The sequence below is a fragment of the Narcine bancroftii genome, chromosome 6 (assembly GCF_036971445.1).
Source record: "Narcine bancroftii isolate sNarBan1 chromosome 6, sNarBan1.hap1, whole genome shotgun sequence".
In the NCBI taxonomy this organism is placed as follows: Eukaryota; Metazoa; Chordata; class Chondrichthyes; order Torpediniformes; family Narcinidae; genus Narcine; species Narcine bancroftii.
The window spans coordinates 248,591,950-248,618,820 of record NC_091474.1 but is presented as its reverse complement, the minus strand read 5'-3'; positions in this window follow the sequence as shown (position 1 = coordinate 248,618,820).

The window sequence follows — 26,871 nt, the reverse complement described above, 5'->3', positions numbered from 1 at the left end:
AGAGGCGGGGAATCAGAGGCGGGGAATCAGAGGTGGGGAATCAGAGGTGGGGAATCAGAGGCGGGGAATCAGAGGCAGGGAATCGCAGGCATGGAATCAGAGGCGGGTTACCAGAGGGGGGAAATGAGATGTGGGAAACAAGATGCAGAGAATGATGCACGGAAATAGAGGCAGGGAATGAGAGGCAGGGTATCAGAGGCAGGGAATCAGAGGCGGGGAATCAGAGACACGGAAAGAGAGGCTTGGAATCAGAGGACCGGAATCAGAGGCAGGGAATCAGAGGCAGGGAATCAGAGGCAGGGAATCAGAGGCGGGGAATCAGAGGCAGGGAATAAGAGGCAGGGTATCAGAGGCAGGGAATCAGAGGAGGGGATTCAGAGGCGGGGAATCAGAGGGAAGAAAAGAAATGTGGGGAAAGAGAGGCAGAGAAAGAGGCGCGGAAATAGAGGCAGGGAAAGCGAGGCGGGGAATGAAAGGTGGGGAATCAGAGGCGGGGAAACAGGCGGGTAAACAGAGGCAGGTAAACATAGGTGGATAAATAGAGGCGGGGAAAGAGGCGGGCAAAACATAGTGGTTGGAACTTGTGTGTTTAAAATCAGGTACACAAAACAGATCAAACAGTGTTGTTGAAATTGAGGGAGGGAAAGACAGGCACGGAAAGAGTGGAGGGGAAAGAGTGGAGGCGAAAGAGAGGCGTAGAGACAGAGGTGGGGAATCATAGGTGGGGAATCAGAGGCGGTGAAACAGGTGGGTAAACAGAGGTGGGTAAACATAGGCGGAGAAATAGAGGTGGGGAAAGTGATGGGTGAAACATAGTGGTTGGAAATTGTGTGTTGAAAATGAGGTACACAGAACAGATCAAACAGAGTTGTTGAAATTGAGGGAGGGAAAGAGAGGCGCGGAAAAAGTGTAGGGGAAAAAGCGGAGGGGAAAGAGAGGCATACAGACAGAGGTGGGGAATCAGAGGCGGGGAATCAGAGGCGGGGAATCAGAGGCGGGCAATCAGTGGCAGGCAATCAGAGGTGGGGAATCAGAGGCGGGGAATAAGAGGCCTGGAATCAGAGGCGGGGAATCAGAGGCGTGGAATCAGAGGCGGGCAATCAGAGGCGGGGAATCAGAGGCGGGGATTCAGAGGTGGGGATTCAGAGGCTGGGAATCAGAGGCAGGGAATTTGAGGCAGGGAATCTGAGGCAGGGAATCAGAGCCGGGGAATCTGAGGCGGGGAATAAGAGGTGGGGAATAAGAGGCGGGGAATCTGAGGCGGGGAAAGAGATGTGGGGAAACAGAGGCCGGGAAAGTTGCGCGGAAAGGGAGGCGGGTAATCAGAAGCGGGGAATCCGAGGCGGGGAAACAGAGGCGGGGAATCAGAGGCGGGGATTCAGAGGCTGGGATTCAGATGCGGGGAATCAGAGGCGGGGTATCAGAGGCGGGGAATCAGAGGCAGAGAATCGGAGGCAGGGAATCTGAGGCAGGGAATCTGAGGCAGGGAATCAGAGCTGGGGAATCTGAGGCGGGGAATCAGAGGCGGGGAATCAGAGCGTGGAATCAGAGGCGGGGAATCAGAGGCTGGGAATCAGATGCGAGGAATCAGAGGCGGGGAATCACAGGCGGGGAATCAGATGCGGGGAATCAGAGGCAGGGAATTTGAGGCAGGGAATCTGAGGCAGGGAATCAGAGCCGGGGAATCTGAGGCGGGGAATAAGAGGTGGGGAATAAGAGGCGGGGAATCAGAGGTGGGGAATCAGAGGTGGGGAATCAGAGGCGGGGAATCAGATGCAGGGAATCACAGGCATGGAATCAGAGGCGGGTTATCAGAGGGGGGAAATGAGATGTGGGAAACAAGATGCAGAGAATGATGCACGGAAATAGAGGCAGGGAATGAGAGCCGGGGAATATGAGGCGGGGAATAAGGGGTGGGGAATAAGAGGCGGGGAATCAGAGGCAGGGAATCTGAGGCAGGGAATCAGAGGCGGGGAATCAGAGGCGGGGAATCAGAGGCAGGGAATCTGAGGCAGGGAATGTGAGGCAGGGAATCTGAGGCAGGGAATCAGAGGCGGGGAATCAGAGGCAGGGAATGAGAGGCGGTGAATCAGAGGCAGGGAATCTGAGGCAGGGAAGCTGATGCAGGGAATCAGAGCCGGGGAATCTGAGGCAGGGCATCAGAGGCGGGGAATCAGAGGCGGGGAATCAGAGGCGGGGAATAAGAGGCGGGGAATCAGAGGCGGGGAATCAGAGGCAGGGAATCTGAGGCAGAGAATCTGAGGCAGGGAATCTGAGGCAGGGAATCAGAGGCGGGGAATCAGAGGCAGGGAATCAGAGGCGGGGAGTCAGAGGCGGGGAATCAGCGGGAGGAAAAGAGATGTGGGGAAAGAGAGGCAGTGAAAGAGGCGCGGAAATAGAGGCAGGGAAAGCGAGGCGGGGAATGAAAGGTGGGGAATCAGAGGCGGGGAAACAGGCGGGTAAACAGAGGCAGGTAAACATAGGTGGATAAATAGAGGCGGGGAAAGAGGCGGGCAAAACATAGTGGTTGGAACTTGTGTGTTTAAAATCAGGTACACAAAACAGATCAAACAGTGTTGTTGAAATTGAGGGAGGGAAAGACAGGCACGGAAAGAGTGGAGGGGAAAGAGTGGAGGCGAAAGAGAGGTGTAGAGACAGAGGTGGGGAATCATAGGCGGGGAATCAGAGGCGGTGAAACAGGTGGGTAAACAGAGGTGGGTAAACATAAGCGGAGAAATAGAGGCGGGGAAAGTGATGGGTGAAACATAGTGGTTGGAAATTGTGTGTTGAAAATGAGGTACACAGAACAGATCAAACAGAGTTGTTGAAATTGAGGGAGGGAAAGAGAGGCGCGGAAAAAGTGTAGGGGAAAAAGCGGAGGCGAAAGAGAGGCATACAGACAGAGGTGGGGAATCAGAGGCGGGGAATCAGAGGCGGGGAATCAGAGGCGGGCAATCAGTGGCAGGCAATCAGAGGTGGGGAATCAGAGGCGCGGAATAAGAGGCCTGGAATCAGAGGCGGGGAATCAGAGGCGGGGATTCAGAGGTGGGGATTCAGAGGCTGGGAATCGGAGGCGGGGAATCATAGGCGGGGAATCAGAGGCGGGGAATCGGAGGCAGGGAATCTGAGGCAGGGAATCTGAGGCAGGGAATCAGAGCCGGGGAATCTGAGGCAGGGAATCAGAGGCGAGGAATCAGAGGCGGGGATTCAGAGGCGGGGAATCAGAGGCAGGGAATCAGAGGCGGGAATCAGAAGCGGGGAATCAGAGGCGGGGAATCAGATGCGGGGAATCAGTGGCAGGGAATCTGAGGCAGGGAATCTGAAGCAGGGAATCTGAGCCAGGGAATCTGAGGCAGGGAATCAGAGGTGGGGAATCAGAGGCGGGGAATCAGAGGCGGGGAATCAGAGGCCGGGAATCAGACGCAGGGAATCAAATGAAGGGAATCAGATGAAGGGAATCTGAGACTGGGAATCTGAGGCAGGGAATCTGAGGCAGGGAATCTGAGGCAGGGAATCTGAGGCGGGGAATCTGAGGCGGGGAATCTGAGTAGGGGAATATGAAGCGGGGAATCTGAGGTAGGGAATCACAGGCATGGAATCAGAGGCGGGTTATCAGAGGGGGAAATGAGATGTGGCAAACAAGATGCAGAGAATGATGCACGGAAATAGAGGCAGGGAATGAGAGGCAGGGTATCAGAGGCAGGGAATCAGAGGCGGGGAATCAGAGACACGGAAAGAGACGCTTGGAATCAGAGGACCGGAATCAGAGGCAGGGAATCAGAGGCAGGGAATCAGAGGCAGGGAATCAGAGGCGGGGATTCAGATGCGGGGAATCAGAGGCGGGGTATCAGAGGCGGGGAATCAGAGGCGGGGAATCGGAGGCAGGGAATCAGAGGCGTGGAATCAGAGGTGGGGAATCAGAGGCGGGGAATCAGAGGCAGGGAATCAGAGGCGTGGAATCAGAGGTGGGGAATCAGAGGCGGGGAATCAGAGGCGGGGAATCAGAGGCGGGCAATCAGTGGCAGGCAATCAGAGGTGGGGAATCAGAGGCGGGGAATAAGAGGCCTGGAATCAGAGGCGGGGAATCAGAGGCGTGGAATCAGAGGCGGGCAATCAGAGGCGGGGAATCAGAGGCGGGGATTCAGAGGTGGGGATTCAGAGGCTGGGAATCAGAGGCGGGGAATCATAGGCGGGGAATCAGAGGCGGGGAATCGGAGGCAGGGAATCTGAGGCAGGGAATCTGAGGCAGGGAATCAGAGCCGGGGAATCTGAGGCAGGGAATCAGAGGCGAGGAATCAGAGGCGGGGATTCAGAGGCGGGGAATCAAAGGCAGGGAATCAGAGGCGGGAATCTGAAGCGGGGAATCAGAGGCGGGGAATCAGATGCGGGGAATCAGTGGCAGGGAATCTGAGGCAGGGAATCTGAAGCAGGGAATCTGAGCCAGGGAATCTGAGGCAGGGAATCAGAGGTGGGGAATCAGAGGCGGGGAATCAGAGGCGGGGAATCAGAGGCCGGGAATCAGACGCAGGGAATCAAATGAAGGGAATCAGATGAAGGGAATCTGAGGCTGGGAATCTGAGGCAGGGAATCTGAGGCAGGGAATCTGAAACAGGGAATCTGAGGCAGGGAATCAGAGGCGGGGAATCAGAGACACAGAAAGAGAGGCTTGGAATCAGAGGACCGGAATCAGAGGCAGGGAATCAGAGGCAGGGAATCAGAGGCAGGGAATCAGAGGCGGGGAATCAGAGGCAGGGAATAAGAGGCAGGGAATCAGAGGCAGGGAATCAGAGGAGGGGAATCAGAGGCGGGGAATCAGAGGCAGGGAATCAGAGGCAGGGAATCAGAGGAGGGGAATCAGAGGCGGGGAATCAGAGGGAAGAAAAGAAATGTGGGGAAAGAGAGGCAGAGAAAGAGGCGCGGAAATAGAGGCAGGGAAAGAGAGGCGGGGAATGAAAGGTGGGGAATCAGAGGCGGGGAATCAGAGGCGTGGAATCTGAGGCGGGGAAAGAGATGTGGGGAAACGGAGGCCGGGAAAGTTGCGCGGAAAGGGAGGCGGGTAATCAGAAGCGGGGAATCCGAGGCGGGGAAACAGAGGCGGGGAATCAGAGGCGGGGATTCAGAGGCTGGGATTCAGATGCGGGGAATCAGAGGCGGGGTATCAGAGGCGGGGAATCAGAGGCAGAGAATCGGAGGCAGGGAATCTGAGGCAGGGAATCTGAGGCAGGGAATCAGAGCTGGGGAATCTGAGGCGGGGAATCAGAGGCGGGGAATCAGAGCGTGGAATCAGAGGCGGGGAATCAGAGGCTGGGAATCAGATGCGAGGAATCAGAGGCGGGGAATGACAGGCGGGGAATCAGATGCGGGGAATCAGAGGCAGGGAATTTGAGGCAGGGAATCTGAGGCAGGGAATCAGAGCCGGGGAATCTGAGGCGGGGAATAAGAGGTGGGGAATAAGAGGCGGGGAATCAGAGGTGGGGAATCAGAGGTGGGGAATCAGAGGCGGGGAATCAGATGCAGGGAATCACAGGCATGGAATCAGAGGCGGGTTATCAGAGGGGGGAAATGAGATGTGGGAAACAAGATGCAGAGAATGATGCACGGAAATAGAGGCAGGGAATGAGAGGCAGGGTATCAGAGGCAGGGAATCAGAGGCGGGGAATCAGAGACACGGAAAGAGAGGCTTGGAATCAGAGGACCGGAATCAGAGGCAGGGAATCAGAGGCAGGGAATCAGAGGCAGGGAATCAGAGGCGGGGAATCAGAGGCAGGGAATAAGAGGCAGGGAATCAGAGGCAGGGAATCAGAGGAAAGGAATCAGAGGCGGGGAATCGGAGGGAAGAAAAGAAATGTGGGGAAAGAGAGGCAGAGAAAGAGGCGCGTAAATAGAGGCAGGGAAAGCGAGGCGGGGAATGAAAGGTGGGGAATCAGAGGCGGGGAAACAGGCGGGTAAACAGAGGCAGGTAAACATAGGTGGATAAATAGAGGCGGGGAAAGAGGCGGGCAAACATAGTGGTTGGAACTTGTGTGTTTAAAATCAGGTACACAAAACAGATCAAACAGTGTTGTTGAAATTGAGGGAGGGAAAGACAGGCACGGAAAGAGTGGAGGGGAAAGAGTGGAGGCGAAAGAGAGGCGTAGAGACAGAGGTGGGGAATCAGAGGCGGTGAAACAGGTGGGTAAACAGAGGTTGGTAAACATAGGCGGAGAAATAGAGGCGTGGAATGTGATGGGTGAAACATAGTGGTTGGAAATTGTGTGTTGAAAATGAGGTACACAGAACAGATCAAACAGAGTTGTTGAAATTGAGGGAGGGAAAGAGAGGCGCGGAAAAAGTGTAGGGGAAAAAGCGGAGGCGAAAGAGAGGCATACAGACAGAGGTGGGGAATCAGAGGCGGGGAATCATAGGCGGGGAATCAGAGGCGGGGAATCAGTGGCAGGCAATCAGAGGTGGGGAATCAGAGGCGGGGAATAAGAGGCCTGGAATCAGAGGCGGGGAATCAGAGGCGTGGAATCAGAGGCGGGGAATCAGAGGCGGGGAATCAGAGGCGGGGATTCAGAGGTGGGGATTCAGAGGCTGGGAATCAGAGGCGGTGAATCATAGCCGGGGAATCAGAGGCGGGGAATCGGAGGCAGGGAATCTGAGGCAGGGAATCTGAGGCAGGGAATCAGAGCCGGGGAATCTGAGGCAGGGAATCAGAGGCGAGGAATCAGAGGCGGGGATTCAGAGGCGGGGAATCAGAGGCAGGGAATCAGAGGCGGGAATCAGAAGCGGGGAATCGGAGGCGGGGAATCAGATGCGGGGAATCAGTGGCAGGGAATCTGAGGCAGGGAATCTGAAGCAGGGAATCTGAGCCAGGGAATCTGAGGCAGGGAATCAGAGGTGGGGAATCAGAGGCGGGGAATCAGAGGCGGGGAATCAGAGGCCGGGAATCAGACGCAGGGAATCAAATGAAGGGAATCAGATGAAGGGAATCTGAGGCTGGGAATCTGAGGAAGGGAATCTGAGGCAGGGAATCTGAGGCAGGGAATCTGAGGCGGGGAATCTGAGGCGGGGAATCTGAGTAGGGGAATCTGAAGCGGGGAATCTGAGGCAGGGAATCACAGGCATGGAATCAGAGGCGGGTTATCAGAGGGGGGAAATGAGATGTGGGAAACAAGATGCAGAGAATGATGCACGGAAATAGAGGCAGGGAATGAGAGGCAGGGTATCAGAGGCAGGGAATCAGAGGAGGGGAATCAGAGGCAGGGAATAAGAGGCAGGGAATCAGAGGCAGGGAATCAGAGGCGGGGAATCAGAGGCAGGGAATAAGAGGCAGGGAATCAGAGGCAGGGAATCAGAGGAGGGGAATCAGAGGCGGTGAATCAGAGGCGGGGAATCAGAGGCAGGGAATCAGAGGAGGGGAATCAGAGGCGGGGAATCAGAGGGAAGAAAAGAAATGTGGGGAAAAAGAGGCAGAGAAAGAGGCGCGGAAATAGAGGCAGGGAAAGAGAGGCGGGGAATGAAAGGTGGGGAATCAGAGGCGGGGAATCAGAGGCGTGGAATCTGAGGCGGGGAAAGAGATGTGGGGAAACGGAGGCCGGGAAAGTTGCGCGGAAAGGGAGGCGGGTAATCAGAGGCGGGGAATCTGAGGCGGGGAAACAGAGGCGGGGAATCAGAGGCGGGGATTCAGAGGCTGGGATTCAGATGCGGGGAATCAGAGGCGGGGTATCAGAGGCGGGGAATCAAAGGCGGGGAATCGGAGGCAGGGAATCTGAGGCAAGGAATCTGAGGCAGGGAATCAGAGCTGGGGAATCTGAGGCGGGGAATCAGAGGCGAGGAATCAGAGGCGTGGAATCAGAGGCGGGGAATCAGAGGCTGGGAATCAGATGCGAGGAATCAGAGGCTGGGAATCACAGGCGGGGAATCAGATGCGGGGAATCAGAGGCAGGGAATTTGAGGAAGGGAATCTGAGGCAGGGAATCAGAGCCGGGGAATCTGAGGCGGGGAATAAGAGGTGGGGAATAAGAGGCGGGGAATCAGAGGCAGGGAATCAGAGGCAGGGAATCAGAGGAGGGGAATCAGAGGCGGGGAATCAGAGGGAAGAAAAGAAATGTGGGGAAAAAGAGGCAGAGAAAGAGGCGCGGAAATAGAGGCAGGGAAAGAGAGGCGGGGAATGAAAGGTGGGGAATCAGAGGCGGGGAATCAGAGGCGTGGAATCTGAGGCGGGGAAAGAGATGTGGGGAAACGGAGGCCGGGAAAGTTGCGCGGAAAGGGAGGCGGGTAATCAGAGGCGGGGAATCTGAGGCGGGGAAACAGAGGCGGGGAATCAGAGGCGGGGATTCAGAGGCTGGGATTCAGATGCGGGGAATCAGAGGCGGGGTATCAGAGGCGGGGAATCAGAGGCGGGGAATCGGAGGCAGGGAATCTGAGGCAGGGAATCTGAGGCAGGGAATCAGAGCTGGGGAATCTGAGGCGGGGAATCAGTGGCGAGGAATCAGAGGCGTGGAATCAGAGGCGGGGAATCAGAGGCTGGGAATCAGATGCGAGGAATCAGAGGCGGGGAATCACAGGCGGGGAATCAGATGCGGGGAATCAGAGGCAGGGAATTTGAGGAAGGGAATCTGAGGCAGGGAATCAGAGCCGGGGAATCTGAGGCGGGGAATAAGAGGTGGGGAATAAGAGGCGGGGAATCAGAGGCAGGGAATCTGAGGCAGGGAATCTGCCGCAGGGAATCTGAGGCAGGGAATCAGAGCCGGGAAATCTGAGGTGGGGAATCAGAGGCGGGGAATCAGAGGCGGGGAATCAGAGGTGGGGAATCAGAGGTGGGGAATCAGAGGCGGGGAATCAGAGGCAGGGAATCAGAGGCGGGGAATCAGAGACACGGAAAGAGGGGCTTGGAATCAGAGGATCGGAATCAGAGGCAGGGAATCAGAGGCAGGGAATCAGAGGCAGGGAATCAGAGGCGGGGAATCAGAGGCAGGGAATAAGAGGCAGGGAATCAGAGGCAGGGAATCAGAGGAGGGGAATCAGAGGCGGTGAATCAGAGGCGGGGAATCAGAGGCAGGGAATCAGAGGAGGGGAATCAGAGGCGGGGAATCAGAGGGAAGAAAAGAAATGTGGGGAAAAAGAGGCAGAGAAAGAGGCGCGGAAATAGAGGCAGGGAAAGAGAGGCGGGGAATGAAAGGTGGGGAATCAGAGGCGGGGAATCAGAGGCGTGGAATCTGAGGCGGGGAAAGAGATGTGGGGAAACGGAGGCCGGGAAAGTTGCGCGGAAAGGGAGGCGGGTAATCAGAGGCGGGGAATCCGAGGCGGCGAAACAGAGGCGGGGAATCAGAGGCGGGGATTCAGAGGCTGGGATTCAGATGCGGGGAATCAGAGGCGGGGTATCAGAGGCGGGGTATCAGAGGCAGGGAATCTGAGGCAGGGAATCTGAGGCAGGGAATCAGAGCTGGGGAATCTGAGGCGGGGAATCAGAGGCGAGGAATCAGAGGCGTGGAATCAGAGGCGGGGAATCAGAGGCTGGGAATCAGATGCGAGGAATCAGAGGCGGGGAATCACAGGCGGGGAATCAGATGCGGGGAATCAGAGGCAGGGAATTTGAGGAAGGGAATCTGAGGCAGGGAATCAGAGCCGGGGAATCTGAGGCGGGGAATAAGAGGTGGGGAATAAGAGGCGGGCAATCAGAGGCAGGGAATCTGAGGCAGGGAATCTGCCGCAGGGAATCTGAGGCAGGGAATCAGAGCCGGGAAATCTGAGGTGGGGAATCAGAGGCGGGGAATCAGAGACACGGAAAGAGGGGCTTGGAATCAGAGGATCGGAATCAGAGGCAGGGAATCAGAGGCAGGGAATCAGAGGCAGGGAATCAGAGGCGGGGAATCAGAGGCAGGGAATAAGAGGCAGGGAATCAGAGGCAGGGAATCAGAGGAGGGGAATCAGAGGCGGTGAATCAGAGGCGGGGAATCAGAGGCAGGGAATCAGAGGAGGGGAATCAGAGGCGGGGAATCAGAGGGAAGAAAAGAAATGTGGGGAAAAAGAGGCAGAGAAAGAGGCGCGGAAATAGAGGCAGGGAAAGAGAGGCGGGGAATGAAAGGTGGGGAATCAGAGGCGGGGAATCAGAGGCGTGGAATCTGAGGCGGGGAAAGAGATGTGGGGAAACGGAGGCCGGGAAAGTTGCGCGGAAAGGGAGGCGGGTAATCAGAGGCGGGGAATCCGAGGCGGGGAAACAGAGGCGGGAATCAGAGGCGGGGATTCAGAGGCTAGGATTCAGATGCGGGGAATCAGAGGCGGGGTATCAGAGGCGGGGAATCAGAGGCGGGGAATCGGAGGCAGGGAATCTGAGGCAGGGAATCTGAGGCAGGGAATCAGAGCTGGGGAATCTGAGGCGGGGAATCAGAGGCGAGGAATCAGAGGCGTGGAATCAGAGGCGGGGAATCAGAGGCTGGGAATCAGATGCGAGGAATCAGAGGCGGGGAATCACAGGCGGGGAATCAGATGCGGGGAATCAGAGGCAGGGAATTTGAGGAAGGGAATCTGAGGCAGGGAATCAGAGCCGGGGAATCTGAGGCGGGGAATAAGAGGTGGGGAATAAGAGGCGGGGAATCAGAGGCAGGGAATCTGAGGCAGGGAATCTGCCGCAGGGAATCTGAGGCAGGGAATCAGAGCCGGGAAATCTGAGGTGGGGAATCAGAGGCGGGGAATCAGAGGCGGGGAATCAGAGGTGGGGAATCAGAGGTGGGGAATCAGAGGCGGGGAATCAGAGGCAGGGAATCAGAGGCGGGGAATCAGAGGCGGGGAATCAGATGCGGGTTATCAGGGGGGGGAAATGAGATGTGGTAAACGAGATGCAGAGAAAGAGGCACGGATATAGAGGCAGGCAAAGAGAGGCAGGGTATCAGAGGCAGGGAATCAGAGGCGCGGAATCAGAGACACGGAAAGAGAGGCGTGGAATCAGAGGCGCGGAATCAGAGGCAGGGAATCAGGGGCAGGGAATCAGAGGCAGGGAATCAGAGTCAGGGAATCAGAGTCAGGGAATCAGAGGCAGGGAATCAGAGGCAGGGAATCAGAAACGGGGAATCAGAGGCGGGGAATCAGAGGCAGGGAATCTGATGCAGGGAGTCAGAGGCAGGGAATCTGAGGCAGGGAATGTGATGCAGGGAATCAGAGCCGGGGAATCTGAGGCGGGGAATCAGAGGCGTGGAATCAGAGGCGGGCTATCAGAGACACGGAAAGAGAAGCGTGGAATCAGAGGCGCGGAATCAGAGGCAGGGAATCAGAGGCAGGGAATCATAGGCAGGGAATCTGAGGCGGGGAATCAGAGGCGGGGAATCAGAAGCGGGGAATCAGAGGCGGGGAATCAGAGGCAGGGAATCTGAGGAAGGGAATCTGATGCAGGGATTCAGAGCCGGGGAATCTGAGGTGGGGAATCAGAGGCGGGGAATCAGAGGCGGGCTATCAGAGACACGGAACGAGAAGCGTGGAATCAGAGGCGCGGAATCAGAGCCGGCGAATCTGAGCCGGGAAATAAGAGGCAGTTAAACAGATGCGGTGAAACATTGGTGTGGAATCGGAGGCGGGATATCAGTGGCAGGGAATCAGAGGCAGGGAATCAGAGGCAGGGAATCAGAGGCGGGGAATCTGAGGCGGGGAATCTGAGGTGGGGAATGAGAGGCGGTGAAACAGGCGGGTAAACAGAGGTGGGTAAACATAGGCAGATAAATAGAGGCGGGGAAAGAGATGGGTGAAACATAGTGGTTGGAAATTGTGTGTTGAAAATGAGGTACACAGAACAGATCAAACAGAGTTGTTGAAATTGAGGGAGGGAAAGAGAGGCGCGGAAAGAGTGGAGGTGAAAGAGAGTCATAGAGACAGAGTTGGGGAATCAGAGGCGGGGAATCAGAGACGGGGAATCAGAGGCGGGCAATCAGAGGTGGGAAATCAGAGACGGGGAATCTGAGGCAGGGAATCTGAGGCAGGGAATCAGAGCCGGGGAATCTGAGGCGGGGAATTAGAGGCGGGGAAAGAGATGTTTGGAAATGGAGGCCGGGAAAGTTGTGCGGAAAGGGAGGCGGGGAATCAGAGGCAGGGAATCAGAGGCCGGGAATCAGAGGCGGGGAATTAGAGGCAGGGAATCAGATGCGGGGAATCAGAGCCCGGGAATCTGAGGCGGGGAATCAGAGGTGGGGAATCAGAGGCGGGGAATCAGAGGCGGGGAATCAGAGGCGGGTAATCAGAAGTGGATAATCAGAGGCAGGGAATCTGAGGCAGGAAATTTGAGGCAGGGAATCTGAGGCAGGGAATCAGAGGTGGGTCATCAGAGGCGGGAAATCAGATGCGGGGAATCAGAGGCGGGGAATCAGAGGCGGCGAATCAGAGGCGGGGAATCAGAGGCGGGGAATCAGATGCGGGGAATCAGAGGCAGGGAATCTGAGGCAGGGAAACTAAGGCAGGGAATCTGAGGTGGGGAATCAGAAGCGGGGAATCAGAGGCGGGGAATTAGAGGCGGGGAATCAGAGGTGGGGAATCAGAGGCAGGGAATCAGATGAAGGGAATAAGATGAAGGGAATCTGAGGCAGGGAATCTGAGGCAGGGAATCTGAGGCGGGGAATCTGAGGCGGGGAATCTGAGGCGGGTTATCAGAGGGGGGAAATGAGATGTGGGAAACGAGATGCAGAGAAAGAGGCACGGAAATAGAGGCAGCGAAAGAGAGGCAGGGTATCAGAGGCAGGGAATCAGAGGCGGGGAATCAGAGACACGGAAAGAGAGGCGTGGAATCAGAGGTGCGGAATCAGAGCCGGCGAATCTGAGCCAGCAAATAAGAGGCAGAGCAACAGAGATGGAGAAACGTGGGTGCGGAATCGGAGGCGGGGATTCAGAGGCAGGGAATCAGATGCAGGTTATCAGAGGCAGGGAATCAGAGGCAGGGAATCTGAGGCGGGAATCAGAGGCGGGGAATCAGAGGCGGGGAATCAGATGCGGGGAATCAGAGGCAGGGAATCTGAGGCAGGGAATCTGAAGCAGGGAATATGAGCCAGGGAATTTGAGGCAGGGAATCAGAGGTGGGGTATCAGAGGCCGGGAATCAGAGGCGGGGAATCTGAGGCGGGGAATCAGACGCAGGGAATCAAATGAAGGGAATCAGATGAAGGGAATCTGAGGCAGGGAATCTGAGGCAGGGAATCTGAGGCATGGAATCTGAGGCAGGGAATCTGAGGCGGGAAATCTGAGAGGGGGAATCTGAGTCGGGGAATCTGAGGCGGGGAATCTGAGGCAGGGAATCACAGGCATGGAATCAGAGGCGGTTTATCAGAGGGGGGAAATGAGATGTGGGAAACAAGATGCAGAGAAAGATGCACGGAAATAGAGGCAGGGAATGAGAGGCAGGGTATCAGAGGCAGGGAATCAGAGGCGGGGAATCAGAGACACGGAAAGAGAGGCGTGGAATCAGAGGCACGGAATCAGAGGCAGGGAATCAGAGGCAGGGAATCAGAGGCAGGGAATCAGAGGCGGGGAATCAGAGGCAGGGAATCAGAGGCAGGGAATCAGAGGCAGGGAATCAGAGGAGGGGAATCAGAGGCGGGGAATCAGAGGCGGGGAATCAGAGGCAGGTAATTAGAGGCAGGGAATCAGAGGCGTGGAATCTGAGGCGGGGAAAGAGATGTGGGGAAACGGAGGCCGGGAAAGTTGCGCGGAAAGGGAGGCGGGTAATCAGAGGCAGGGAATCAGAGACGGGGAATCAGAGGCGGGGAATCCGAGGCGGGGAAACAGAGGCGGGGAATGAAAGGTGGGGAATCAGAGGCGGGGAATCAGAGGCGTGGAATCTGAGGCGGGGAAAGAGATGTGGGGAAAGAGAGGCAGAGAAAGAGGCGCGGAAATAGAGGCAGGGAAAGAGAGGCGGGGAATGAAAGCTGGGGAATCAGAGGCGGGGAATCAGAGGCGTGGAATCTGAGGCGGGGAAACAGAGGCGGGGAATCAGAGGCGTGGAATCCGAGGCGGGGAAACAGAGGCGGGGAATCAGAGGCGGGGATTCAGAGGCTGGGATTCAGAGGCGGGGAATCAGAGGCGGGGAATCAGAGGCGGGGAATCAGAGGCGGGGAATGGGAGGCAGGGAATCTGAGGCAGGGAATCTGAGGCAGGGAATCAGAGCTGGAGAATCTGATGCGGGGAATCAGAGGCGGGGAATCAGAGGCGTGGAATCAGAGGCGGGGAATCAGAGGCGGGGAATCAGATGCGAGGAATCAGAGGCGGGGAATCAGAGGCGGGGAATCAGATGCGGGGAATCAGAGGCAGGGAATTTGAGGCAGGGAATCTGAGGCAGGGAATCAGAGCCGGGGAATCAGAGGCGGGGAATCAGAGGCGGGGAATCAGAGGTGGGGAATCAGAGGTGGGGAATCAGAGGCGGGGAATCAGAGGCAGGGAATCAGAGGCGGGGAATCAGAGGCGGGGAATCAGAGGCGGGTTATCAGTGGGGGGAAATGAGATGTGGTAAACGAGATGCAGAGAAAGAGGCACGGATATAGAGGCAGGCAAAGAGAGGCAGGGTATCAGAGGCAGGGAATCAGAGGCGCGGAATCAGAGACACGGAAAGAGAGGCGTGGAATCAGAGGCGCTTAATCAGAGGCAGGGAATCAGGGGCAGGGAATCAGAGGCAGGGAATCAGAGTCAGGGAATCAGAGGCAGGGAATCAGAGGCAGGGAATCAGAGGCAGGGAATCATAGGCAAGGAATCTGAGGCGGGGAATCAGAGGCGGGGAATCAGAAGCGGGGAATCAGAGGCGGGGAATCAGAGGCAGGGAATCTGATGCAGGGAGTCAGAGGCAGGGAATCTGAGGCAGGGAATCTGATGCAGGGAATCAGAGCTGGGGAATCTGAGGCGGGGAATCAGAGGCGGGGAATCAGAGGCGGGCTATCAGAGACACGGAAAGAGAAGCGTGGAATCAGAGGCGCGGAATCAGAGGCAGGGAATCAGAGGCAGGGAATCATAGGCAGGGAATCTGAGGCGGGGAATCAGAGGCGGGGAATCAGAAGCAGGGAATCAGAGGCGGGGAATCAGAGGCAGGGAATCTGATGCAGGGAATCAGAGGCAGGGAATCTGAGGAAGGGAATCAGATGAAGGGAATGTGAGGCAGGGAATCTGAGGCAGGGAATCTGAGGCATGGAATCTGAGGCAGGGAATCTGAGGCGGGGAATCTGAGAGGGGGAATCTGAGTTGGGGAATCTGAGGTGGGGAATCAGAGGTGGGGAATCAGAGGCGGGGAATCAGAGGCGGGGAATCTGAGGCGGGGAATCAGATGCAGGGAATCAAATGAAGGGAATCAGATGAAGGGAATCTGAGGCAGGGAATCTGAGGCAGGGAATCTGAGGCATGGAATCTGAGGCAGGGAATCTGAGGCGGGGAATCTGAGAGGGGGAATCTGAGTCGGGGAATCTGAGGCGGGGAATCTGAGGCAGGGAATCACAGGCATGGAATCAGAGGCGGTTTATCAGAGGGGGGAAATGAGATGTGGGAAACAAGATGCAGAGAAAGATGCACGGAAATAGAGGCAGGGAATGAGAGGCAGGGTATCAGAGGCAGGGAATCAGAGGCGGGGAATCAGAGACACAGAAAGAGAGGTGTGGATTCAGAGGCGCGGAATCAGAGGCAGGGAATCAGAGGCAGGGAATCAGAGGCAGGGAGTCAGAGGTGGGGAATCAGAGGCAGGGAATCAGAGGCAGGGAATCAGAGGCAGGGAATCAGAGGCGGGGAATCAGAGGCGGGGAATCAGAGGCAGGGAATTAGAGGCAGGGAATCAGAGGAGGGGAATCAGAGGTGGGGAATCAGAGGGAGGAAAAGAGATGTGGGGAAAGAGAGGCAGAGAAAGAGGCGCGGAAATAGAGGCAGGGAAAGAGACGCGGGGAATGAAAGGTGGGGAATCAGAGGCGGGGAATCAGAGGCGTGGAATCTGAGGCGGGGAAAGAGATGTGGGGAAACGGAGGCCGGGAAAGTTGCGCGGAAAGGGAGGTGGGTAATCAGAGGCAGGGAATCAGAGACGGGGAATCAGAGGCGGGGAATCCGAGGCGGGGAAACAGAGGCGGGGAATCAGAGCCGGGGATTCAGAGGCTGGGATTCAGAGGCGGGGAATCAGAGGCGGGGAATCAGAGGCGGGGAATCAGAGGCGGGGAATGGGAGGCAGGGAATGTGAGGCAGGGAATCTGAGGCAGGGAATCAGAGCTGGAGAATCTGATGCGGGGAATCAGAGGCGGGGAATCAGAGGCGTGGAATCAGAGGCGGGGAATCAGAGGCGGGGAATCAGATGCGAGGAATCAGAGGCGGGGAATCAGAGGCGGGGAATCCGATGCGGGGAATCAGAGGCAGGGAATTTGAGGCAGGGAATCTGAGGCAGGGAATCAGAGCCGGGGAATCAGAGGCGGGGAATCAGAGGTGGGGAATCAGAGGTGGGGAATCAGAGGTGGGGAATCAGAGGCGGGGAATCAGAGGCAGGGAATCAGAGGCGGGGAATCAGAGGCGGGGAATCAGAGGCGGGTTATCAGTGTGGGGAAATGAGATGTGGTAAACGAGATGCAGAGAAAGAGGCACGGATATAGAGGCAGGCAAAGAGAGGCAGGGTATCAGAGGCAGGGAATCAGAGGCGCGGAATCAGAGACACGGAAAGAGAGGCGTGGAATCAGAGGCGCGGAATCAGAGGCAGGGAATCAGGGGCAGGGAATCAGAGGCAGGGAATCAGAGTCAGGGAATCAGAGGCAGGGAATCAGAGGCAGGGAATCAGAGGCAGGGAATCATAGGCATGGAATCTGAGGCGGGGAATCAGAGGCGGGGAATCAGAAGCGGGGAATCAGAGGCGGGGAATCAGAGGCAGGGAATCTGATGCAGGGAGTCAGAGGCAGGGAATCTGAGGCAGGGAATCTGATGCAGGGAATCAGAGCCGGGGAATCTGAGGCGGGGAATCAGAGGCGTGGAATCAGAGGCGGGCTATCAGAGACACGGAAAGAGAAGCGTGGAATCAGAGGCGCGGAATCAGAGGCAGGGAATCAGAGGCAGGGAATCGTAGGCAGGGAATCTGAGGCGGGAAATCAGAGGCGGGGAATCAGAAGCAGGGAATCAGAGGCGGGGAATCAGAGGCAGGGAATCTGATGCAGGGAATCAGAGGCAGGGAATCTGAGGAAGGGAATCTGATGCAGGGATTCAGAGCCGGGGAATCTGAGGTGGGGAATCAGAGGCGCGGAATCAGAGCCGGCGAATCTGAGCCGGGAAATAAGAGGCAGTTAAACAGAGGCGGTGAAACATTGGTGTGGAATCGGAGGCGGGATATCAGTGTCAGGGAATCAGAGGCAGGGAATCAGAGGCAGGGAATCAGAGGCAGGGAATCAGAGGCGGGGAATCAGAGGCGGGGAATCAGAGGCAGGGAATCAGAGGCCGGGAATCAGAGGCGGGGAATTAGAGGCAGGGAATCAGCTGCGGGGAATCAGAGCCGGGGAATCTGAGGCGGGGAATCAGAGGTGGGGAATCAGAGGCGGGGAATCAGAGGCGGGGAATCAGAGGCGGGTAATCAGAAGTGGGAAATCAGAGGCAGGGAATCTGAGGCAGGAAATCTGAGGCAGGGAATCAGAGCCGGGGAATCTGAGGCGGGGAATCAGAGGCGGGTCATCAGAGGCGGGGAATCAGAAGCGGTGAATCAGAGGCGGGGAATCAGAGGCGGCGAATCAGAGGCGGGGAATCAGATGCGGGGAATCAGAGGCAGGGAATCTGAGGCAGGGAAACTAAGGCAGGGAATCTGAGGTGGGGAATCAGAAGCGGGGAATCAGAGGCGGGGAATTAGAGGCGGGGAATCAGAGGTGGGGAATCAGAGGCAGGGAATCAGATGAAGGGAATAAGATGAAGGGAATCTGAGGCAGGGAATCTGAGGCAGGGAATCTGAGGCGGGGAATCTGAGGCGGGGAATCTGAGGCGGGTTATCAGAGGGGGGAAATGAGATGTGGGAAACGAGATGCAGAGAAAGAGGCACGGAAATAGAGGCAGCGAAAGAGAGGCAGGGTATCAGAGGCAGGGAATCAGAGGCGGGGAATCAGAGACACGGAAAGAGAGGCGTGGAATCAGAGGTGCGGAATCAGAGCCGGCGAATCTGAGCCAGCAAATAAGAGGCAGAGCAACAGAGACGGAGAAACGTGGGTGCGGAATCGGAGGCGGGGATTCAGAGGCAGGGAATCAGATGCAGGTTATCAGAGGCAGGGAATCAGAGGCAGGGAATCTGAGGCGGGAATCAGAGGCGGGGAATCAGAGGCAGGGAATCAGATGCGGGGAATCAGAGGCAGGGAATATGAGCCAGGGAATTTGAGGCAGGGAATCAGAGGTGGGGAATCAGAGGCGGGGAATCAGAGGCGGGGAATCTGAGGCGGGGAATCAGACGCAGGGAATCAAATGAAGGGAATCAGATGAAGGGAATCTGAGGCAGGGAATCTGAGTCAGGGAATCTGAGGCATGGAATCTGAGGCAGGGAATCTGAGGCGGGGAATCTGAGAGGGGGAATCTGAGTCGGGGAATCTGAGGCGGGGAATCTGAGGCAGGGAATCACAGGCATGGAATCAGAGGCAGTTTATCAGAGGGGGGAAATGAGATATGGGAAACAAGATGCAGAGAAAGATGCACGGAAATAGAGGCAGGAAATGAGAGGCAGGATATCAGAGGCAGGGAATCAGAGGCGGGGAATCAGAGACACGGAAAGAGAGGCGTGGAATCAGAGGCGCGGAATCAGAGGCAGGGAATCAGAGGCAGGGAATCAGAGGCAGGGAATCAGAGGCGGGGAATCAGACGCAGGGAATCAGAGGCAAGGAATCAGAGGCAGGGAATCAGAGGAGGGGAATCAGAGGGAGGAAAAGAGATGTGGGGAAAGAGAGGCAGAGAAAGAGGCGCGGAAATAGAGGCAGGGAAAGAGAGGCGGGGAATGAAAGGTGGGGAATCAGAGGCGGGGAATCAGAGGCGTGGAATCTGAGGCGGGGAAAGAGATGTGGGGAAACGGAGGCCGGGAAAGTTGCGCGGAAAGGGAGGCGGGTAATCAGAGGCAGGGAATCAGAGACGGGGAATCAGAGGCGGGGAATCTGAGGCGGGGAAACAGAGGCGGGGAATCAGAGGCGGGGATTCAGAGGCTGGGATTCAGAGGTGGGGAATCAGAGGCGGGGAATCAGAGGCGGGGAATCAGAGGCGGGGAATGGGAGGCAGAGAATCTGAGGCAGGGAATCTGAGGCAGGGAATCAGAGCTGGAGAATCTGATGCGGGGCATCAGAGGCGGGCAATCAGAGGCAGGAAATCAGAGACGGGGAATCTGAGGCAGGGAATCTGAGGCAGGGAATCAGAGCCGGGGAATCTGAGGCGGGGAATTAGAGGTGGGGAAAGAGATGTGGGGAAATGGAGGCTGGGAAAGTTGTGCAGATAGGGAGGCGAGGAATCAGAGGCGGGGAATCAGAGGCAGGGAATCAGAGGCCGGGAATCAGAGGCTGGGAATTAGAGGCAGGGAATCAGAGCCGGGGAATCTGAAGCGGGGAATCTGAGGCGGGGAATCAGAGGTGGGGAATAAGAGGCGGGGAATCAGAGGCGGGGAATCAGAGGCGGGGAATCAGAGGCGGGTAATCAGAAGTGGGAAATCAGAGGCAGGGAATCTGAGGCAGGGAATCTGAGGCAGGGAATCGGAGCCGGGGAATCTGAGCCGTGGAATCAGAGGCGGGTCATCAGAGGCAGGGAATCGTAGGCGGGGAATCAGAGGAGGGGAATCAGAGGTGGCGAATCAGAGGCGGGGAATCAGAGGCAGGGAATCTGAGGCAGGGAAACCAAGGCAGGGAATCTGAGGTGGGGAATCAGAGGCGGGGAATCAGAGGCAGGGAATCAGAGGCGGGGAATCAGAGGCGGGGAATCAGAGGCAGGGAATCAGATGAAGGGAATAAGATGAAGGGAATCTGAGGCAGGGAATCTGAGGCAGGGAATCTGAGGCGGGGAATCAGAGGCGGGGAATCTGAGGTGGGGAATGAGAGGCGGTGAAACAGGCGGGTAAACAGAGGTGGGTAAACATAGGCAGATAAATAGAGTCGGGGAAAGAGATGGGTGAAACATAGTGGTTGGAAATTGTGTGTTGAAAATGAGGTACACAGAACAGATCAAACAGAGTTGTTGAAATTGAGCGAGGGAAATAAAGGCGCGGAAAGAGTGGAGGGGAAAGAGCAGAGGTGAAAGAGAGGCATAGAGACAGAGTTGGGGAATCAGAGGCGGGGAATCAGAGACGGGGAATCAGAGGCGGGCAATCAGAGGTGGGATATCAGAGACGGGGAATCTGAGGCAGGGAATCTGAGGCAGGGAATCAGAGCCGGGGAATCTGAGGCGGGGAATTAGAGGCGGAGAAAGAGATGTTTGGAAACGGAGGCCGGGAAAGTTGTGCGGAAAGGGAGGCGGGGAATCAGAGGCGGGGAATCAGAGGCAGGGAATCAGAGGCCGGGAATCAGAGGCGGGGAATTAGAGGCAGGGAATCAGATGCGGGGAATCAGAGCCGGGGAATCTGAGGCGGGGAATCAGAGGTGGGGAATCAGAAGCGGGGAATCAGAGGCGGGGAATCAGAGGCGGATAATCAGAAGTGGGAAATCAGAGGGAGGGAATCTGAGGCAGGAAATCTGAGGCAGGGAATCAGAGCCGGGGAATCTGAGGCGGGGAATCAGAGGCGGGTCATCAGAGGCGGGGAATCAGAGGCGGGGAATCAGAGGCGGGGAATCAGAGGCGGCGAATCAGAGGTGGGGAATCAGAGGCAGGGAATCTGAGGCAGGGAAACTAAGGCAGGGAATCTGAGGTGGGGAATCAGAAGCGGGGAATCAGAGGCGGGGAATTAGAGGCGGGGAATCAGAGGCGGGGAATCTGAGGCGGGGAATCTGAGACGGGTTATCAGAGGGGGGAAATGAGATGTGGGAAACGAGATGCAGAGAAAGAGGCACGGAAATAGAGGCAGCGAAAGAGAGGCAGGGTATCAGAGGCAGGGAATCAGAGGCGGGGAATCAGAGACACGGAAAGAGAGGCATGGAATCAGAGGTGCGGAATCAGAGCCGGCGAATCTGAGCCAGCAAATAAGAGGCAGAGCAACAGAGACGGAGAAACGTGGGTGCGGAATCGGAGGCGGGGATTCAGAGGCAGGGAATCAGATGCAGGTTATCAGAGGCAGGGAATCAGAGGCAGGGAATCTGAGGCGGGAATCAGAGGCGGGGAATCAGAGGCGGGGAATCAGATGCGGGGAATCAGAGGCAGGGAATCAAATGAAGGGAATCAGATGAAGGGAATCTGAGGCAGGCAATATGAGCCAGGGAATTTGAGGCAGGGAATCAGAGGTGGGGAATCAGAGGCGGTGAATCAGAGGCGGGGAATCTGAGGCGGGGAATCAGACGCAGGGAATCAAATGAAGGGAATCAGATGAAGGGAATCTGAGGCAGGGAATCTGAGGCAGGGAATCTGAGGCATGGAATCTGAGGCAGGGAATCTGAGGCGGGGAATCTGAGAGGGGGAATCTGAGTCGGGGAATCTGAGGCGGGGAATCTGAGGCAGGGAATCACAGGCATGGAATCAGAGGCGGTTTATCAGAGGGGGAAATGCGATGTGGGAAACAAGATGCAGAGAAAGATGCACGGAAATAGAGGCAGGGAATGAGAGGCAGTGTATCAGAGGCAGGGAATCAGAGGCGGGGAATCAGAGACACGGAAAGAGAGGCGTGGAATCAGAGGCGCGGAATCAGAGGCAGGGAATCAGAGGCAGGGAATCAGAGGCAGGGAATCAGAGGCGGGGAATCAGAGGCAGGGAATCAGAGGCAGGGAATCAGAGGCAGGGAATCAGAGGAGGGGAATCAGAGGCGGGGAATCAGAGGCGGGGAATCAGAGGCAGGGAATTAGAGGCAGGGAATCAGAGGAGGGGAATCAGAGGTGGGGAATCAGAGGGAGGAAAAGAGATGTGGGGAAAGAGAGGCAGAGAAAGAGGCGCGGAAATAGAGGCAGGGAAAGAGAGGCGGGGAATGAAAGGTGGGGAATCAGAGGCGGGGAATCAGAGGGGTGGAATCTGAGGCGGGGAATGAGATGTGGGGAAATGGAGGCCGGGAAAGTTGCGCGGAAAGGGAGGCGGGTAATCAGAGGCAGGGATTCAGAGGCGGGGAATCAGAGGCGGGGAATCAGAGGCGGGGAATCAGAGGCGGGGAATGGGAGGCAGGGAATCTGAGGCAGGGAATCTGAGGCAGGGAATCTGAGGCAGGGAATTAGAGCCGGGGAATCTGAGGCGGGGAATTAGAGGTGGGGAAAGAGATGTGGGGAAACGGAGGCTGGGAAAGTTGTGCAGATAGGGAGGCGAGGAATCAGAGGCGGGGAATCAGAGGCAGGGAATCAGAGGCGGGGAATCAGAGGCGGGGAATCAGAGGCGGGTAATCAGAAGTGGGAAATCAGAGGCAGGGAATCTGAGGCAGGGAATCTGAGGCAGGGAATCGGAGCCGGGGAATCTGAGGCGGGGAATCAGAGGCGGGTCATCAGAGGCATGGAATCAGAGGCGGGGAATCAGAGGAGGGGAATCAGAGGTGGCGAATCAGAGGCGGGGAATCAGAGGCAGGGAATCTGAGGCAGGGAAACCAAGGCAGGGAATCTGAGGTGGGGAATCAGAGGCGGGGAATCAGAGGCAGGGAATCAGAGGCGGGGAATCAGCGGCGGGGAATCAGAGGCAGGGAATCAGATGAAGGGAATAAGATGAAGGGAATCTGAGGCAGGGAATCTGAGGCAGGGAATCTGAGGCGGGGAATCAGAGGCGGGGAATCTGAGGTGGGGAATGAGAGGCGGTGAAACAGGCGGGTAAACAGAGGTGGGTAAACATAGGCAGATAAATAGAGGCGGGGAAAGAGATGGGTGAAACATAGTGGTTGGAAATTGTGTGTTGAAAATGAGGTACACAGAACAGATCAAACAGAGTTGTTGAAATTGAGGGAGGGAAAGAAAGGCTCGGAAAGATTGGAGGGGAAAGAGCAGAGGTGAAAGAGAGGCATAGAGACAGAGTTGGGGAATCAGAGGCGGGGAATCAGAGACGGGGAATCAGAGGCGGGCAATCAGAGGTGGGATATCAGAGACGGGGAATCTGAGGCAGGGAATCTGAGGCAGGGAATCAGAGCCGGGGAATCTGAGGCGGGGAATTAGAGGCGGGGAAAGAGATGTTTGGAAACGGAGGCCGGGAAAGTTGTGCGGAAAGGGAGGCGGGGAATCAGAGGCGGGGAATCAGAGGCAGGGAATCAGAGGCCGGGAATCAGAGGCGGGGAATTAGAGGCAGGGAATCAGATGCGGGGAATCAGAGCCGGGGAATCTGAGGCGGGGAATCAGAGGTGGGGAATCAGAGGCAGGGAATCAGAGGCGGGGAATCAGAGGCGGGTAATCAGAAGTGGGAAATCAGAGGGAGGGAATCTGAGGCAGGAAATCTGAGGCAGGGAATCAGAGCCGGGGAATCTGAGGCGGGGAATCAGAGGCGGGTCATCAGAGGCGGGGAATCAGAGGCGGGGAATCAGAGGCGGGGAATCAGAGGCGGCGAATCAGAGGCGGGGAATCAGAGGTGGGGAATCAGATGCGGGGAATCAGAGGCAGGGAATCTGAGGCAGGGAAACTAAGGCAGGGAATCTGAGGTGGGGAATCAGAAGCGGGGAATCAGAGGCGGGGAATTAGAGGCGGGGAATCAGAGGTGGGGAATCAGAGGCAGGGAATCAGATGAAGGGAATAAGATGAAGGGAATCTGAGGCAGGGAATCTGAGGCGGGGAATCTGAGGCGGGGAATCTGAGGCGGGTTATCAGAGGGGGGAAATGAGATGTGGGAAACGAGATGCAGAGAAAGAGGCACGGAAATAGAGGCAGCGAAAGAGAGGCAGGGTATCAGAGGCAGGGAATCAGAGGCGGGGAATCAGAGACACGGAAATAGAGGCGTGGAATCAGAGGTGCGGAATCAGAGCCGGCGAATCTGAGCCAGCAAATAAGAGGCAGAGCAACAGAAACGGAGAAACGTGGGTGCGGAATCGGAGGCAGGGATTCAGAGGCAGGGAATCAGATGCAGGTTATCAGAGGCAGGGAATCAGAGGCAGGGAATCTGAGGCGGGAATCAGAGGCGGGGAATCAGAGGCGGGGAATCAGATGCGGGGAATCAGAGGCAGGGAATCTGAGGCAGGGAATCTGAAGCAGGCAATATGAGCCAGGGAATTTGAGGCAGGGAATCAGAGGTGGGGAATCAGAGGCGGGGAATCAGAGGCGGGGAATCTGAGGCGGGGAATCAGACGCAGGGAATCAAATGAAGGGAATCAGATGAAGGGAATCTGAGGCAGGGAATCTGAGGCAGGGAATCTGAGGCATGGAATCTGAGGCAGGGAATCTGAGGCGGGGAATCTGAGAGGGGGAATCTGAGTCGGGGAATCTGAGGCGGGGATTCTGAGGCAGGGAATCACAGGCATGGAATCAGAGGCGGTTTATCAGAGGGGGGAAATGAGATGTGGGAAACAAGATGCAGAGAAAGATGCACGGAAATAGAGGCAGGGAATGAGAGGCAGGGTATCAGAGGCAGGGAATCAGAGGCGGGGAATCAGAGACATGGAAAGAGAGGCGTGGAATCAGAGGCGCGGAATCAGAGGCAGGGAATCAGAGGCAGGGAATCAGAGGCAGGGAATCAGAGGCGGGGAATCAGAGGCAGGGAATCAGAGGCAGGGAATCAGAGGCAGGGAATCAGAGGAGGGGAATCAGAGGCGGGGAATCAGAGGCGGGGAATCAGAGGCAGGGAATTAGAGGCAGGGAATCAGAGGAGGGGAATCAGAGGTGGGGAATCAAAGGGAGGAAAAGAGATGTGGGGAAAGAGAGGCAGAGAAAGAGGCGCGGAAATAGAGGCAGGGAAAGAGAGGCGGGGAATGAAAGGTGGGGAATCAGAGGCGGGGAATCAGAGGCGTGGAATCTGAGGCGGGGAAAGAGATGTGGGGAAATGGAGGCCGGGAAAGTTGCGCGGAAAGGGAGGCGGGTAATCAGAGGCAGGGATTCAGAGGCGGGGAATCAGAGGCGGGGAATCAGAAGCGGGGAATCAGAGGCGGGGAATGGGAGGCAGGGAATCTGAGGCAGGGAATCTGAGGCAGGGAATCAGAGCTGGAGAATCTGATGCGGGGAATCAGAGGCGGGGAATCAGAGGCGTGGAATCAGAGGCAGGGAATCAGAGGCGGGGAATCAGATGCGAGGAATCAGAGGCGGGGAATCAGAGGCGGGGAATCGGATGCGGGAATCAGAGGCAGGGAATTTGAGGCAGGGAATCTGAGGCAGGGAATCAGAGCCGGGGAATCTGAGGCAGGGAATAAGAGGCGGGGAATAAGAGGCGGGGAATCAGAGGCAGGGAATCTGAGGCACGGAATCTGTCGCAGGGAATCTGAGGCAGGGAATCAGAGCCGGGGAATCTGAGGCGGGGAATCAGAGGCGGGGAATCAGAGGCGGCGAATCAGAGGTGGGGAATCAGAGGTGGGGAATCAGAGGCGGGGAATCTGAGGCAGGGAATCAGAGCCGCGGAATCTGAGGCGGGGAATCAGAGGCGGGGAATCAGAGGCGGGTTATCAGAGGGGGGAAATGAGATGTGGTAAACGAGATGCAGAGAAAGAGGCACGGAAATAGAGGCAGGCAAAGAGAGGCAGGGTATCAGAGGCAGGGAATCAGAGGCGCAGAATCAGAGACACGGAAAGAGAGGCGTGGAATCAGAGGCGCGGAACCAGAGGCAGGGAATCAGGGGCAGGGAATCAGAGGCAGGGAATCAGAGGCAGGGAATCATAGGCAGGGAATCTGAGGCGGGGAATCAGAGGCGGGGAATCAGAAGCGGGGAATCAGAGGCGGGGAATCAGAGGCAGGGAATCTGATGCAGGGAATCAGAGGCAGGGAATCTGAGGCAGGGAATCTGATGCAGGGAATCAGAGCCGGGGAATCTGAGGCGGGGAATCAGAGGCGGGGAATCAGAGGCGGGCAATCAGAGACACGGAAAGAGAAGCGTGGAATCAGAGGCGCGGAATCAGATCCGGCGAATCTGAGCCGGGAAATAAGAGGCAGAGAAACAGAGGCGGTGAAACATTGGTGTGGAATCGGAGGCGGGGTATCAGTGGCCGGGAATCAGAGGCAGGGAATCAGAGGCAGGGAATCAGAGGCAGGGAATCAGAGGCAGGGAATCAGAGGCGGGCAATCAGAGGCAGGAAATCAGAGACGGGGAATCTGAGGCAGGGAATCTGAGGCAGGGAATCAGAGGCAGGGAATCAGAGGCCGGGAATCAGAGGCGGGGAATTAGAGGCAGGGAATCAGAGCCGGGGAATCTGAGGCGGGGAATCTGAGGCGGGGAATCAGAGGTGGGGAATAAGAGGTGGGGAATCAGAGGCGGGGAATCAGATGCGGGTAATCAGAAGTGGGAAATCAGAGGCAGGGAATCTGAGGCAGGGAATCTGAGGCAGGGAATCAGAGCCGGGGAATCTGAGGCGGGGAATCAGAGGCGGGTCATCAGAGGCAGGGAATCAGAGGCGGGGAATCAGAGGAGGGGAATCAGAGGCGGCGAATCAGAGGCAGGGAATCAGAGGCGGGGAATCAGAGGCGGGGAATCAGAGGCCAGGAATCAGATGAAGGGAATAAGATGAAGGGAATCTGAGGCAGGGAATCTGAGGCAGGGAATCTGAGGCGGGGAATCAGAGGCGGGGAATCTGAGGTGGGGAATGAGTGGCGGTGAAACAGGCGGGTAAACATAGGTGGGTAAACATAGGCAGATAAATAGAGGCGAGGAAAGAGATGGGTGAAACATAGTGGTTGGAAATTGTGCGTTGAAAATGAGGTACACAGAACAGATCAAACAGAGTTGTTGAAATTGAGGGAGGGAAAGA